This window comes from Anabrus simplex, chromosome 2 (assembly GCF_040414725.1).
Source record: "Anabrus simplex isolate iqAnaSimp1 chromosome 2, ASM4041472v1, whole genome shotgun sequence".
NCBI classification, from domain to species: Eukaryota; Metazoa; Arthropoda; class Insecta; order Orthoptera; family Tettigoniidae; genus Anabrus; species Anabrus simplex.
The window spans coordinates 330,433,819-330,449,620 of NC_090266.1; the positions used below are offsets into that span (position 1 = coordinate 330,433,819).

Sequence of the window (15,802 nt, forward strand, 5' to 3'; positions counted from 1 at the left end):
GTATTGGAAAGGTTTTTAATCTGTCTGTTAGGCCAGAAGCCCAGAGGCTGGTTGGATTCTCAAATAGACCACCAAAGGCTGTGCAGCTTTAGGAAAACCACAAAAACCAATTGCAGCACCAAAACAAGGAGTGAGGTAGTTTGCCATTGCTTTCGTTACTGGGCCAGAAAGTGCTACTGCAGCATGACGAACCCTACGAGCAACACCATTCATAACACTCTGACACACTGGATGTGCTCTAATGTCATTACTCAGCACCACCCATACCCCAGCAGCTTCCATACTATCACAGTCATGGATGAGGCTGGGACTTGGGTGGAAGCTACACTGTGCCATGAGATATATGCAAAAGAACTAAATCCATCAAGAAATGTCAGCAGGCAGCAGTTTTTAATAGGGGGATGAAATATGAAAGTATTATCTATAGACTTAGGTGAAAAGGTATTATTATGAATGTTATGAATATGGTTATATTTGGCAATCCTGTTGGTGGTTTTTTTTTTTTGGTATGAAATATATTGAAGTTTATCTTTGACATAATGTTGGAAAGAATCCCATTCTAAAGGTAGTGGGGTTTTAAAAGCTTCTAAATGTGTATTATATTCACGATAAAATAAATGTTCTTATATAAAAAATTTATTTCACTTTTGATCCACATTTTATTCATTTTTAGTAATACTTTCCTGCTCACAAAGCGCCACAATTTTTCCTTTGAATGGACGGTAAATGCTGTGGGATTAAATAATTAGTTACTTTCTTTTTTCAAAAAGGTAATGTACACTGACTTAGCAAATGTCATGGGATAGTCACCTAATAGCATGTGGGGCCTCCTCTGGCCCTGCGAACTGCAGTGAGATGCCATGGAAGTGAGTCGACAAGTCCCTGGTAGTCCTCTGGACGCAGCAGACACCAAATCGTTTGCAGAGCGGCCACCAATTCTGGTCTGTTATTGGGTGCAGGATACATGGCACGGAGCCTGCGTTCCAGGACATCCCAGATATGCTCGATAGGGTTCATACTGGGGCTCCTGGATGGCCATGGCAGTCGTTGGACCTCCGCTGCATGTTCCTGGAACCATTTCCGGGCGGCGTGGGAGCGATGTGGCGGCGCGTTATCATCTTGAAACGCCGTAGAACTGTCTGGGCGCTGGAAAGCCACAAATGAGTGGATATGGTCTCCGAGCAGATCAACATACCACGTACCATTCAAAGTCTCTTCCAGAACAACTAGGGGGCCCATTCCATACCAGGAAAATGCACCCCAGACCATAACAGAGACACCAGCGCCCTGAACCACACCTTCAGGGCAGGCGGGATCCATCGCTTCATGTGGTCTGCGCCATACACTGTGTCTCCCATCGGCATGGTGCAGTTGAAATCGTGATTCGTCCAACCATATCACGTTATACCATTGTTCCAGTGTCCATCTCTAGTGACTGGCGACAAATGCGTGTCGTTGGGCCCGATGACGTTGGGTTAACAGTGGAACCCGTGTGCAGCGCCGGCTCCCGTACCCCATAGAACCCATGTTCCTAAGGATTGTTTACTGGGAGACGTGTCTAGCACGGCCTGTATTGAATTGAGCCGTGATTTGTTCCACGGTTGCCCGTCTGTCACTATTGTCAGATGTCACCGGTCATGGTCAGCGAGGGTGGCTGGACGGCCGGTCGTTTATCTGTTGTGGACGGTGACACCCGCATTAAACCATTCACGATATATCCTGGACACGGTTGATCGTGTGAAGCAGAATTCCCGCACCGCTTCCGAAATCGCACTTCCCATCCGTCGGGCACCGACCACCATACCCCGTTCGAACGGTGTCAGCTCACGACGACGATCCATGTTACACCAGTCGCATGCACAGCCACTGCTCACAAGGTCTCCTATACAACTGCCGCTGGCACAGGGGGCGTGTGGTGCGCAGACAACACACCTGTGCATTAGTGCTCTGCTATCCCATGACATTTGCTCAGTGAGTGTATTTACCAATTGTAGTAAGTTTGATTTTGAGATTTAAGACATTAATTCTTGACTGAGCTTGGTGAGCATTTGCACTGCAATTTAAAAAGCTCATCATTGTTCCGTATTGACTTTATAGTAAAGAAAATGTGCAATTTCAGTAGTCAAGTAAACTCCGAGCAACAATGTAAAAACTTTTATGGGTGATTTTAACGTACGAGTCTGAAGGGAACAACAGTTTAGAAAAATAGTTGGCTCTACCCGAATCATAAACACAAATGAAGAAAAAAAGGCTTCTTGAACTGTGTGAAAAGTTTCACCTTAGACTCCTGTCCGCTTACTGAAGAGACTTCCACTGAAAAAGAAAACTTGGTGCTCGCTGCAAAAAGACATTGGTCAATATCAACTGGACCATGTTGCCATTTCTAGACAGAACACTAGAAAAATTATGAATGTAGAAGTTTGGAAATGAGCCAATCTAGACTCGGATCACATCGACACACATAATATTTAGGCCTCTTCCATTAAACAAGAAAAGACTGTGTGAATAAGGTCATAGATGTAAACCATTAAAAGCTGCAAGATAAGAGAAAAGAGTTTCAAAGATTGCTGCGAGAAAGGAAATTGGAGACCTGGGCAGATATCTGGGAAAACAAGGTAAATGCAGCCAAGGAAATTGCACCATTTCAATATGCACATAGACACCGAACATGGACTGAAGACTGCGGCGACGCAATTGACGGGAGAGCAGAGGCAGACAAAACGAATGACAGATTCGGGACATACAAGCCAAACGAAACGAAATCTCTGAGGAGATCTGCAGCACTGAGACAGAATGTACAAAAAAATTTCAGAATCTTCTACAGAACTGCCAAGCATCAAGCTTGAGTTTTTGAAGGAAGGATGGAAAACTGGTAGAGAACAAGGATGAAAACTGTCATATCTTGGCCAGATACTCAGGAAACTGCTAAATTGTGAAGAACCCAATGATAAGTGACCTGGGGGAAATTCCCAAACAAAGAAAAAAAGATTCAGTGCCACCAGACGAAAAAGAACTTCATAAAATTAATTGCGGACCTGAAGAATAACAATGTCGCAGGTGAAGACTCAATCACAGCAGAGATCCAGAAAAGTGGTGAAGAAATCACAATTAAAACTTTAAGGCAAGAAATGGAAAAATCTGGGAATCTGAAAAAATCCCTGTTGATTGGAAAGCTGCTCTGATTCATCCTTTACATAAGAAAGGTGATAAAACTGATCCTAATAACCATTGTGGCATATCCATCATCCCAGTAACGTATAAGGCACTATCCACATCACTGTAGACAAGGCAAATGGAGCAAATAGATCATGCTTCAGAAAAGGAAGATCATGGGTGGAGCAGATCTGGAGCCTAAAAAGAGTACTGGAAAAACTACTTCTCCAAAGATTTGGTAGTGGCCTTTGTAGACTTCAAAAAAGCATATGATTCAGCTGACAGGGAAGTACTGTTTGACATACTGGTAGAATGGAAAATTCTAAATTACCATGGAGGGAATTAGATATTTTTCACCAATAGAGCATGTCAAAAATGTCAAAAACATATCAGATGTAAGGCTTTTCAGGCGTTAGCTCTATTAACCACGGGAATTTAGAATTTTCCATTTGAAATTGCTAGGCGGGCAATAATTCCATTGTGGAGATTTATCTGCCGTATTAAGTTATCAGACTGTGCCTCTTATAAGGACTTCTGATAAGTTCACCTGCATACACGCCAGCGTCAGTGGGTGAAGTCTGACACATCCCACTCTGATGAGTCTAGTGTCAGACCTAAGACGAAACGCTGGTTAATAGAGCTAACGCCTGAAAAGCCTTACATCTGATATGTTTTTGACATACTGGTAGAATTCGGAGTAAACGCCAAAACAACTGAAATCATTAAGCAGGCATTAACGCCCCATTCAAAAGTAAACTTCATGGGGGAGCTCTGGAAGGAGTTTGAAATCAAAACACGGGTCAGACAAGGAGATGAGTTATCTCCGGTTCTCTTCTCTACTGTGTTTTGGAGAACATCATCTGCGAATGGCAAAAAAACTAGACAAGAGAGGACTGCTCAACCAAGTATACATTGGAGGATCAAAAAATGCCATCTAGAGCAATGCCTTGCAATCACAGATGACCTTGTGATTGAGTCAAGAAACACTAACACAGCTACAGAACAGATAAATATACTAAAGCAGGAAGCAGATAAAGCAGGATTCCATTTTTTTTACAAACAAATATATGATCAACATCAAACCAGTCACTCATAACTTGAAGACAGAGCATGGTAAGATAGAAAGAGTTGGCAGCTTCAAGTACCTCGGAGAAATCGTACAGCTGAAAACTAGCATCTCAGACATATTCTGAGTCATGGCCCTCTTTGTGCTCAGGTGGCTAGGACTATACAATTCACTGGTGGTCCATAGCCCGTTAGAGGAGAGATCCTCACCTGGACCATGTGTAAGTAGGGTAGCATCCTGCTTCATAAATTTACCAAGCTCGGAACATTTTAAGAAAGCCTCGGACCTATGTGAGTAACGGAGTCCAACTCCTATTTGACAGGCGAAGGACTCCTGGGAAACATCTCTGCGAATGAAATGGAAGTCGATGGAGAGCTATAAATATTAATGGGGCTTATGGAAGAAAGAAAGTAGAACTGGCTGAGTCAGCAAAGAGGATGCATCTGGATGTGCTTGGAGTAAGTGATATTCGGGTAAGGGGAGATAACGAGGAAGAGATAGGAGGTTATAAAGTATACTTGACAGGTGTTAGAAAGGGAAGGGCAGAGTATGGGGTAGAGCTGTTTATCAGGAATACCATTGCATGCAACATAGTTTCTGTTAGGCACGTAAATGAGCGAATGATGTGGGTAGATTTGTCAGTTGGAGGAACTGGGACAAGAATTGTCTTGGTGTATTCACCATGTGAGGGTGCAGATGAGGATGAAGTTGACAAGTTTTTTGAAGCATTGAGTGACATCGTCGTCAGGGTCAATAGCAAGGAAAGAATAGTGCTAATGGGCAATTTCAATGCGAGAGTTGGAAAAAGGGTGATTGGTAAATGTGGGGAAGATATGGAAGCTAATAGGAATGGGAAACGTTTGCTGGACTTCTGTACTAGTATGGGTTTAGTAGTTACGAATACATTCATCAAGTATATGGCTATTCGCCGCTACACAGGGGAGGCTGGGGGTACCAGATCCATAATAGACTACATCTTAACAGACTTCGAATTCAGGAAATCTGTTAGGAATGTACGAGTTTTCCAGGGATTTTTCGATGATACAGACCACTATCTGATCGGTAGTGAACTAAAGTATCTCTAGGTCTAGGGCAGAGAAAGTGAAATCTGTCTGTAAACGAATAAAGGTAGAAAATCTCCAGGATGAGGCAATTAGACAGAAGTACATGGATATGATTAGTGAGAAGTTTCGAACAGTAGACAGTAATTAGGTTCAGGATATAGAAAGAGAATGGGTGGCATACAGGGATGCTGTAGTAGAAACAGATAGGGAATGCCTAGGAACAAGTGTGTGTAAAGATGGGAAAAGGCAAACATCTTGTGGAATGATGAAGTGAGAGCAGCTTGTAAACGTAAAAAAGGCGGCTTATCACAAAAGTCTCCAAACAAAGGGCTGAGGCAGACAGGGTTTTGTACGTAGATGAAAGAAAAAGAGCGAAGCAAATAGTTGTTGAATCAAAAAAGAAGTCGTGGGAAGATTTTGGTAATAACCTGGAAAGTCTAGGTCAAGCAGCAAAGAAACATTTCTGGACAGTAATAAAGAATCTTAGGAAGGGAGGGAAAAAGGAAATGAACAGTGTTTTGGGTAATTCAGGTGAACTCATAATAGATCCCAGGGAATCACTGGACAGGTGGAGGGAATATTTTGAACGTCTTCTCAACGTAAAAGGTAATCTTCATCGTGGTGTTGCGAACAGCCAAGCTCATGGGGAGGAGGAAAATGAGGTTGGTGAAATTACATTTGAGAAAGTGGAAAGGTTGGTAAATAAACTCCATTGTCATAAAGCAGCAGGAATAGATGAAATTCGACCTGCAAAGTATAGTGGGAAGGCAGGGATGAAATGGCTTCATAGAGTAGTAAGATTAGCATGGAGTGTTGGTAAGGTACTTTCAGATTGGACAAAAGCAGTCATTGCACGTACCTATAAGAAGGGAACAGGAAGGATTGCAACAACTATCGAGGTATCTCACTGATTAGTATACCAAGCAAAGTATTCACTGGCATCTTGGAAGGGAGGGTGCGATCAGTCGTTGAGAGGAAATTGGATGAAAACCAGTATGGTTTCAGACCACAGAGAGGCTGTCAGGATCAGATTTTCAGTATGCGCCAGGTAATTGAAAAATGCTACGAGAGGAATAGGCACTTGTGTTTATGTTTCATAGATCTAGAGGGTAGCGAGGGAAAAGATGTTCGCCAAACTGGAGGACTACGGAATTAAACGTAGATTATTAAAATCAATCAAAGGCATTTATGTTGACGATTGGGCTTCAGTGAGAATTGATGGTAGAATGAGTTCGTGGTTCAGGGTACTTACAGGAGTTAGACAAGGCTGTAATCTTTCACCTTTGCTGTTCGTAGTTTACATGGATCATCTGCTGAAAGGTATAAAATGGCATGGGAGGGATTCAGTTAGGTGGAAACGCAGTAAGCAGTCTGGCCTATGCTGACGACTTAGTCTTAATGACAGATCGTGCCGAAAGCCAGCAGTCTAATATCTTGGAACTTGAAAATAGGTGCAATAAGTAAGGTATGATAATTAGCCTTTCAAAGACTAAACTGATGTCAGTAGGTAAGAAATTCAACAGAACTGAATGTCAGATTGGTGATACAAAGATAGAACAGGTCGATAATTTCAAGTATGTAGGTTGTGTGTTCTCCCAGGATGGTAATATAGTGAGACTGAATGAAGGTGTAGTAAAGCTAACGCAGTGAACACACAGTTGCGATCAAGAGTATTCTGTAAGAAGGAAGTCAGCTCCCAGATGACACTATCTTTACATCGGTCTGTTTTCAGACCAACCTTGCTTTACGGGAGGGAAAGCTGGGTGGACTCAAGATCTTATTCATGAATTAGAAGTAACAGACATGAAAGTAGCGAGAATGACTGCTGGCACAAACAGGTGGGAACAATGGCAGGAGGGTGCTCGGAATGAGGATATAAAGGCTAATTTAGGAATGAACTCAATGGATGAAGCTGCATGCATAAACCGGCTTCGCAGGTAGGATGTTGCGAGGTGAATGGAGGATAGGCTACCTAGGAGAATAATGGACTCTGTTATCGAGGGTAAGAGAAGTATAGTCCCGGGCGTGTAAGGATGTACCCTAAGGGTGCAACCTTACCCTTTCTCCCCTGTAATATTAAGGTATTGATTTATAGGTACTTTTCTTGCTGTTGGGTCGTTTTCAGTGTCGGTAACCATACAGTTTAGGGACCCTACTTGCCGATACGACGTCTTACTGTTACCGTTAATCTGGCATGTTGGCAACGTTCAGTCATTGTTCTAGTGTGAATTGCGTGTTGCCACCGCATTGCCTTGAAAGTCACTAGCGATACATTTGCGAGAATATTTAAAGCATATTTGCTTTTTCTGTGGGATTGTAAATCTATTTGGCTAATACCAGGTAAGTAGAATTGTGGCATGTTCGGATAATGCATTTAATAACATAGTTTGTGTGAAATGATGAGCACATCTTTTTATTAATAACGTTCCTATTTCGTCCCATACTTATACGAACAGAATTCGATTGGGATATCTAAGAAGGAAGAAAAATATGCAAAAACTCCTCCGAAAAGGAAACCAAGGTTACGTCCTTTACAAGCATCAGGTCAAGAAATGCTTGTACATTGCTACGAGCAATTGAAACAGGAAGACGATGAAGAAGGTATCAGTCGTAGTGATACGAAGATAATGGCAAGAGTTGCATTATTAAATGGGGTAAGTGTTCGTTTTTATCTTGTTTCTATGATAAGTTTCTGGCATAATGACAATCAGTTGAAATGGAGCAGTATTTCATTCTGAACCTAACCTAACCTAACCTGATCATGTAGGCCTAGGCCTATACCATGTCTTGTGTCGACTTCGGTACGGTTTATAGACTTAACCTTTGTGTATTCATGTTGACTTACGGTATATGTGTATGTAATATATTTCTGTGTGTGTATTCTTACAGTGTAGTTTCGGTTTAGTCCGAAAAGTAATAGGAAATTTCAAGAAGGGAGTTGAATTTTCTACACCAGGTAAACGCCGAAAGCGTGAACATCCAGTGACCGGCATAGACAGTTTTTCTAAGGAAGCGATAGCAAGGTTTATTTATGATAAATTACATAAAGGTAAGGTGACTTCATAAGGAATCTATTGCAACATTATTTATAGAAATTGCCACGCAGGTGAGATAAGCTCCCAGAAATGTTTTGTGCATGTATTGTCATACAGCTCTTTTGAGTCCCTTGTAACTCTCTTTTTTCTTCCTACAGGAGAAGTCGTAACTGTAAGAAAGGTTTTCGACCACATGGAAGCAAATTATGACACTTATTTGTACAAGGGCTCCGAAACATCATTAAGAAGAATTTTGAAGGCCATGGGGTTTGTGTGGAGTAAAGGTGATCCCTATGCGTATGTTAGAGAAAATGAAGACATTTGTTTTAAGAGATCCTGTTTTCTGAGGGAATACATGCATAATAAGGACAGTGAGAAACCAAAACCTGTTGTTTTCTTGGATGAGACTTGGATTTTTATGAATGGTGAATATATATGTTATATATTACATTTTATATAAAAAAATCTTGGAATAATTTATCTTCATCAGGTGTCTGGTTTCAATTGTGCATTTGTCTTTCAGGATCACCCACATACTCCTGGAATAAACCACACAAATCTGGACATGATATTCAAGGAGTAATTCGTCGACCTGTGTCTGAGGGAGGAAGACTGGTTATTGTTCATGCTGGAACGAAAGATGGCTTTGTACCTGGTATGTTCTTACTTTATTTTACTTCATTTTATTGTAGTGAGGTGATATCTCTTTACATAGTTATGAGGGTATTTAGGGTTTGTAGTACGGATGTAGGGGGGGGGGGGCACATAAGTCTCTGATAAGACCCCAACTTAAGTACAGTTCCTGTGTATGAGACCCTCACTGGGATTACTTGGTTTGAGAATTGGAAAAGTTCAAAAGACAGAAGCACGATTTGTTGTGAGTGATTTCTGACAAAAGAGTAGCGTTACAAAAATGTTGTCGGGTTTGGGCTGGGAAGACTTGGGTGAAAGGAGACAAGTTGCTGGACTAAGTGGTATATTCCGAGCTGTCGGTGGATACGTGGTGTGGAATGACATTGGTAGACGAATACGTTTCAGTGGTATTTTAAAAGTAGGTAAGATCACAGTACAGTGATAAAGTTGATGAAAAGTGGGGCAAATATTTGTTTTTTTTTAAGAAGGGAGTTAGGGATTGGAGTAATTTACCAAGGGAGATGTTCAATGAATTTCCAAATTCTTTGCAATTATTGAAGAAAATACTAGACCTATCCCTGAAACTACATCTTCCACCTGGGCGACTGTTCTAAGTGCAGATCAGTGGTGACTGATTGATTGAAATTGACTGGCACTAGATCGGAAGTGGCATTATAACTTACCGCTCATTGAGCTCTGTACGTGGTTTTTGATTTTGACTTCTCCACTGTTAAGGGATCTCTTGGTTATTAAAAAGACTTGCAGGTATTCACTTTAGGCCAATGATTAACCTTAGAGAGGTACTTCAATCAAAACTTACTCAGTGTATTTTCATATAATATTACTGGATATTTGTATCAGTAAATTACTTGTATTGTAGGCCTATTTATTATGTTTATTCTGCATTCGACAATCTCCACCTGAATCAGTGCTTGATACCTGACTGTTAAACACCTTCCAAGCCTCTTATTTCTTACTGCCTGATATAGGTTCAGTGTTCGCAGCAATTACATTTGTTGTAAGGTATTGAAATGGGTGTTTATACTTATATCTTTAATGTAAGTGATCGTGGACTTCTAATCCAGATATAGGCCTACTAATGGAGATACATTCATGAGAGATGTTACGATAAAGTAGTGTAAGTAGTAATTCATTGACTTCATCATCAGGTGACTTTGCTACATAGTAGTTGGTTTCACTTAAAAACAGACAGCTTTTTGTATCATTCAACAGAAATCACATTTTTTTATTAATAGGCCTATCCTTGAAGAGGGGTGATCTCATTTTTAGGGAATACTTTTTTTTAGAAGAAATAACTTCATACTAAAACTTAAAATTCTTACAGGTGCTGATTTGATATTTGCTACAAACTTGAAGAGAAATCAGGATTACCCTGGTGCTATGAACAGCGAGAAATTTCAGATGTGGGTGAAGACGCAATTAATCGTAGGATTAAGAAATATAGGACCCTGTGTTATTGTAATGGATAATGCACCATATCACTGTAAGCTTGTTGAGCATCAACCAACAACGAAATGGAGGAAGGATCAATTAGTGGTAATTATACTTAATTGAATATTTCCTTCTACTGAATGATGTTTAATGATGTTACAGAAATTAATTTTTATTTTTCCTTTAATTTACAGTCATGGTTAAGGCAGAATGGAGTTTCTCCACCAGAAAATGCTACAAAAGATGAGCTGCAAAGGTTGTGTAATATGAATCGAAGTCACTTAAAGAGGTACAGAAGCACGTAAACATAAGTTTAGATAATGTTGTTTACACTCGTGTATTTGACTTTCATGTATGCATAACAATATTTCTCTGTTTCTTTAAAACCAGGTACATTGTTGACGAGATGCTGCACAGTGAAGGCCATACTGTCTTACGACTTCCTCCATACCACTCATTTTTCAATGCCATCGAATTTGTATGGTCTGTGGTAAAACAGTATTATAACAAAACAGTGGCTTCAAGACCTGGTCACGGATTGGACAGAGCTACAGCTGTGTGGAAAGAATCTCTTGATCAGGTAGGCCAAGTGGAAATGTTATTTACTGGATATAGGCAAGTGGAGTTTATAATATACTTGTCAGGTTGTGATACTTCAATATATCTTATAGGTGACAGCAGAGATGTGGAGAAATGAAGTGAAACACACTGAGAAGAAGATTGTCGAGTTCTACAATAATGAGGTGAGAGGTCTTCCTGAAGTGGAGGAACTAGTCATTCATCATGGAAGCAGTGAATCAGAGGAGGAAGATGAAGAAGATGAAGAAGAAGAAGAAGAAGAAAGAAGAGAAGCCGAGGAGTTAGCTGTACCATTGTAAGAGCCATTCCATGAGATTAAGAATGTTATAACTTTGCTGGGAAATAATACATTTCTGATTGCCCCGTCCTTTCTGATATAACGAAGTTACATTTCAAAATTGTGGGAATTGTGTATCTACAAGTTACAGGGCGGTATAGATGTGCAGGTGGGGATCAGTGTCCAATCGCAGTGGAATTATCTAGAACTGCTGTGGCGCAATGTGAGGAGGAGCGGGCGAGGGAGGGAGAGAGAGAGGGAGACAGAACTCTGTCACCAATACACGATGTAAACATTGTACACCTGTTAAAATACTGACATAACTCAAATTTTATACACTATCTAATGGTTTTCCACAGTTCTCTGAAAGTCACAACTCACATATACTGTGTATATATAGAGAGAATTACATATAAAAATACCTGTGTCCACAATAAGTAGCCCACATATTAAATATAAATCAATTTGCTTTACGTCGCACCAACACAGATAGGTCTTATGGCAACAAAGAGGATAGAGATAGGAAAGGGCTAGAAGTGGGAAGGAAGCGGCCGTGGTCTTAATTAAGGTACAGCACAAGCATGTGTCTGGTGTGAAAATGGGAAACCACCGAAAACCATTTTAACGGCTGCCGACGGTAGGATTTGAACCCACCATTCCCCGAATGCAAGCTCATAGCTACGCAACCCTAAACGCACGGCCAGCTAACTCGGTCATCTTTGAAAATGTCTTTTTCTATCAGCAGAGGCTTTTTTAAAATCGTCATATTTTGTATAGGCTACAGGAGATGTACAGTAGCCCACTGGTTTTCTGATTAAACATCATTTATTTAAGCTATTGCATCAGTCTACTTACATACTCACTGTCCACGTACATCGGTAACCTCGTGATTCGATTATTGAAGTATTGTGCAATGATGTGACATACAAACTAAGAGAATACCGAGTGGTTCTTCCAAATATAAAACAGACAATTTCGAGTGGTCATGAGCATGACTCATAGTCATAGGGTAGGCTAAATAATGATGTTATTGGCTTTATGTCCCACTATCAACTTTTAGGGTTTTTTTTGAGACATCGAGGGGCTGGAATTTAGTCCTGCAGGAGCTCTTTTATGTGTCAGTAAATCTACTGACATGAGGCTGAGCACCTTCAAATACCACCGCACTGAGCTCGGCCCTGCCAAGTTGGGTTCAGAAGGCCAGCGCCTCAACCGTCTGAGCCACTCAGCCAGATGTGGAGGCTAGAGAGCTGAGTTTAAGTAATTGTCGAACGTCAACTAGTTATAAAGGTACTGATTGATTAAACTAATACAGTAATTAGAATAACCTAATTGACTACCTACTTACAACCTAGGTAGTTTGGAATTGTGTTCTATCTTTTTAACACTGCAAATAAATCCATGTATTGTTTAAAACTCCCTGTAAGAAGAGGACAGTGAATGCGAATAGGTATTATTTTCAAATGAGCTGAGCTCGAGAGTCCATTATAGCATACGATTTTTTCAGTGTACCATGACTCTGTATGTATTGCTTCAGAGGAAGTTCGGCTCCCCGCCAATGTCCAGTGTACCGATAATGAACCGTGTGTGTGTGTTGTGTCTCACTGATCCATGACTGCATACGATTCTTTCAGTGTGCCATGATTCACTGTGGCTCGCTGCAGCGAAAGCTCGACTCCCCGCCAGTGTCCAGTGTGCCTATAAGGAGCCGTGTGTGTCGTGTGGCTCACTGAGCCGTGATTGTGCATGATTTGTGTGCTGTGAGCTTGCCGTTCCTGTGAATCGATTCACTCGGATACTTGAATGAATCGATACACTGCTTCAAATCATGCACTCAGTAGCCTACACTAGTAGAGGTACATAGTACATTACCATTAAGATAGATAGCATTGCAAAGTAATTCGTCTTTACCATAATAATAATAATAATAATAATAATAATAATAATAATAATAATAATAATAATAATAATCGTATGGCCTCAGCTACCATGTGCAGACATTTCAAGTTGACACCATCTGGCTGTCTGCTCGTCAATTTTGACGTTCCGTTATACTCTAGGCCCACTAGATGGCAGACCGAGTAAACCGAAACTCTCTTGGGCGTCTGTGGCTGAGATTTAATTAATTTTGTCGGGTAAACACCAAATGTGTCACCAGAGATCTTTTACATGCCGACATCGTACGACATGAAGTGTCGAATGGACTTTTTTCTGCCCTTCAAAAATCCGACTACCTCTGCCGGGTTTGAACCCGCTATCTTGGGATTCGGAGTCCGTCACTCTACCACTGATCCACAGAGGCAGCTGTCTTTACCGTGAAATACATCGTCGTCGTACATGACTGAATTACTATCAATATATCTTAGAGAAACTGTAATGTACATGAAACCCAAATTGAGTTTAATTTCCGCGATACATTCTTCCTATATAAAGGAGACCATGTAGCTTATCCACCTTCATTTCAACCACATAAATATTCAGCAAAAACTGCAAAATCACATTAAAGGACAAATACAATTTTTTAAGCAGAAATAGTCTGGAACATAGATTAGTGAGGTTGGACATCCTGCCCGTCATCTTTCAGGAGTCGCTGTTGAACATACTGTACTTGTCAAAACTAGTAAGTTTCTATTTTACACAATAATAGTGAAATGTTGATTAAGACGACGTACACCCATTCCCCGTGCCAGAGAAATTAACCAACGGTGGTTCAAATTCCCCACCCTGTTGAGAATCAAACCCACACCCTGTGACCAAAGGCCAGCACGCTAACCATTTAGCCATGGGGCCAGACAATAATAGTGAAAAAGCATGTTCACTGCAGCTATTGTTGACTGGATATTTCTTCTCTTTAAAGAACAGTGAGTACCACGAATTAATATCCTGTTTTGTTGATTCCTGTAAACTTCGTATGTACGGTTTTGGTTCGCCAGTTCCTAGCGTATCTACTGAATGAAAACTTTGTAGACCAATGGATTCAGTTTTATGTTTATTGCCTTCAGTCGTCACGACAGTTTTTTCAATGATAGGAAAAACTTAAAACGGTCCACCTTTTCAATACAAAAAGTTATATTTTATTTATAACATGTATTTGTACTTGGAACTAGTTTCGACGCTGTGTTTGCGTCATCATCACCGTTTACCGTTGCTCTTTTATAGCTCTTCTCAGAAGAACTCTCAAGGTTTCACCTTACTTTTTCCTGCCTGCTGGCTCTTTAGAAGTGTGTGCGCGTGCGTTTTGTATTGAAAAGGTGGACCGTTGAAAGAATCCAGGCGCATGTTACATCGGCTCTAAAAGACATTCCGGAAAAGGCCTTCCAGGATGCCTTCCAGGCATGGAGAGTGAAGGAGAATTTCCTGTTGTATATGTTTATCAGGAACTCAAGGGAGACTTCATTAGTTAGTCGGAACATAGAAAAATGATGAACTCTTCTCAGAAGAACTCTTAAGGTTTCACTTTACTTTGTCCTGCCTGCTGGCTCCTCAGAAATGTGTGCGCGTGTGTTTTACATTCAGGAATCATTCAAGAAGAACACTTTCGCACTGCAAGATGTGTGGTTAAGGTTATTTTTAATTTGTATAACTTTTGTTTTCTCAACGATTCATTTGTTTCCTATATTCGTCCCTGTTTTTATCTCCTTGTAAGATGTGTATTGTTTAATGTAACGCCTTGTGTAACATAAATGCCTACATGCTTGCCTGTTTCCCATTTTGGCTGATGATGACGCAAACACAGCGTCGAAACTAGTTCCAAGTACAAATACATGTTATAAATAAAATATAACTTTTTGTATTGAAAAGGTGGACCGTTTTAAGTTTTTCCTATCATCCTTCTCAGTTCAATACGGACAAAAAATGAAATTCTTAAGTTTTTTCAATGACAACAGTCGCTCAATTACAAATCCTGTCGAACCTAACCTAACCCTGCGACAATCAGTGGTTTTCGATGGATCACTACCTAACCGGTCATTATAATTTGTTTTCGGTGGATCACAACCAAACCTGTCCCTATCAGTGGTTTTCGGAAGAATACAGTGGTTTTGTCACAAGTCAATACAGGCTCTTGAATCAATGTGTGAAAATGGGAAAGTGTAGAAAACCCTCTTCAGGAATGCCAATCTCTAAGTCCATAGTCTTTTTAGCGTTGTCAAACAGCTGAAATTCACTTTAGAAGTAATTGTAACAAGTCGTATATAGGCTCTACAGATACATAGTACATTACCAATTCCATCTCGATTGCTATGATACGCACACTGCATAGCGGTTTCGCTCTATAGATAAATCATATTATAGTGAAAAAAATTTGTTAAAAAAAAAATATATCTGTCTGGCATGAAGGTCCAGAAGGAAAATACTTTCATTGGAATTCTTATTTATGTGCTCACCACCCTACTAGGTTTAAATAAACCTTATAAATACTTTGTAAGACCCATTCTCGAATATGGATCTTCACGTTGGTTTAATAAATTCCCTAGAGAAAGTTCAAAGAAGAGCGATGCGTTTCGTAACTGGGAATAGAATGAATACCATTAATTGGGAAAGT

At 40.4% G+C, this 15,802-nt stretch overlaps 1 protein-coding gene and 1 long non-coding RNA gene across 6 annotated transcripts in view; one reads left to right on the forward strand and one right to left on the reverse strand.

Moving 5' to 3' along the window:
- The window catches only part of p120ctn (adherens junction protein p120), a 914,089-nt gene that overhangs the window by 607,778 nt on the left and 290,509 nt on the right, over positions 1-15,802 (reverse strand). The window lies entirely within an intron of this gene.
- LOC137498534 (uncharacterized) lies at positions 10,368-11,379 on the forward strand. The gene is made up of 3 exons (XR_011017815.1): positions 10,368-10,508; positions 10,598-10,692; positions 10,794-11,379. It is a non-coding gene; the product is annotated as an uncharacterized lncRNA (long non-coding RNA).